Here is a 1,313-nt window from a genome sequence, read left to right as displayed (position 1 = left end):
AAACGACATAGAAAAACAACAACAAACAAACAAAAAAAAACCAAAACACACAGATCACACACACTCTCTCTCTCTCTCTCTCTCTCTCTCTCTCTCTCTCTCTCTCTCTCTCTCTCTCTCTCTCTCTCTTTCAAACAGAAAGACAAACACACTGACACACATACACAAGCACCCCCGCACCCTCACTACACCCACCAAATACTCACGCTAACGCACTACACACACACACACACACACACACACACACACACACACACACACACACACACACACACACATGCAGCAACAACCACCGACGACCAACGACAGCAACGACGACTGGACGAGGAGGACAGAACAGAAGAAGCAGTCGTCGTCAGACATCCCCATCCCCACCCCCACCCCCCTGTCAGACACCCACCCACTGTCACAACTCCCTCTCCACTCACACAGCCTGACAATCATGGCTTAACCCCCCCCCCCCCCCCCTGTCAGACACCCACCCACTGTCACAACTCCCTCTCCACTCACACAGCCTGACAATCATGGCTTAACCCCCCCCCCCCCCCCCCTGTCAGACACCCACCCACTGTCACAACTCCCTCTCCACTCACACAGCCTGACAATCATGGCTTAACCCCAACACCCCCCCCCCCCCCCCCCCCCCCCCCCCCCCCCCCCCGCTGTCACAACTCCCTCTCCACTCACACAGCCTGACAATCATGGCTTAACCCCCCCCCCCCCCCCCCCCCCCAACTCCCCTGCCAAAGAAAAACGCGAGTTTTGCAGAATCTCACCTGAAATAATCACAGACAGGCAACAGGCGTACTGTACGTTCCTTGTAGCTTCACAGAACAGCGTTGAGTTGCACACCACTGACGCAGCAAACCCACATGCAACGATCGGCCAACACGCTTCTTTTCAACAGCGATTTAAGTCCCTTGATACAGACTTCACAAAAAGTCATGGGCCTCTTTATGAAACCAGGTATGTTTCCATAAAAAAGAAGAAAGAAAAAAAGAAAAAAAAAAGATTGCCCCCACCCTTGCCCCCCTAAAAATAGATTTATACAGATCAGTGCCCTCCTGTGCCGACAGTTGAGTTAAGCGACCAATCAGATGGCGTCCTTCACACCTTGACTGAAGCTGACGAGGTTGCTTGTCAGTGAAGGGCTGGCTGTAGAGAGAGAAAAGATTGAAGGGACCTAACCGGGTTGTCCCTCACTAGTTGGACTTCTTCCCCTTGGGACTGCATTTCCCTTTGCCCGGTAAAGTCATCGGTGACACCCGCACTGACAGTGCACGTGACTGACGTGGGCAGTGCACAAACTGGCG

The 1,313-nt window shown here is 53.1% G+C and overlaps 1 protein-coding gene across 1 annotated transcript in view; it reads right to left on the bottom strand.

Moving 5' to 3' along the window:
• LOC143274734 (protein-tyrosine sulfotransferase 1-like) overlaps window positions 1–1,080 on the bottom strand; it is a 5,331-nt gene extending 4,251 nt beyond the window's left edge. Inside the window, exon 1 of the mRNA XM_076578643.1 lies at window positions 777–1,080. The gene's annotated coding sequence lies outside the window, so the exon portion shown is untranslated. The remainder of the gene's footprint in view (window positions 1–776) is intronic.
• Window positions 1,081–1,313: the final 233 nt, after the last annotated feature.

The sequence above is a fragment of the Babylonia areolata genome, chromosome 29, assembly GCF_041734735.1.
Source record: "Babylonia areolata isolate BAREFJ2019XMU chromosome 29, ASM4173473v1, whole genome shotgun sequence".
NCBI classification, from domain to species: domain Eukaryota; kingdom Metazoa; phylum Mollusca; class Gastropoda; order Neogastropoda; family Buccinidae; genus Babylonia; species Babylonia areolata.
This window is presented reverse-complemented; position numbering and strand designations above follow the sequence as displayed.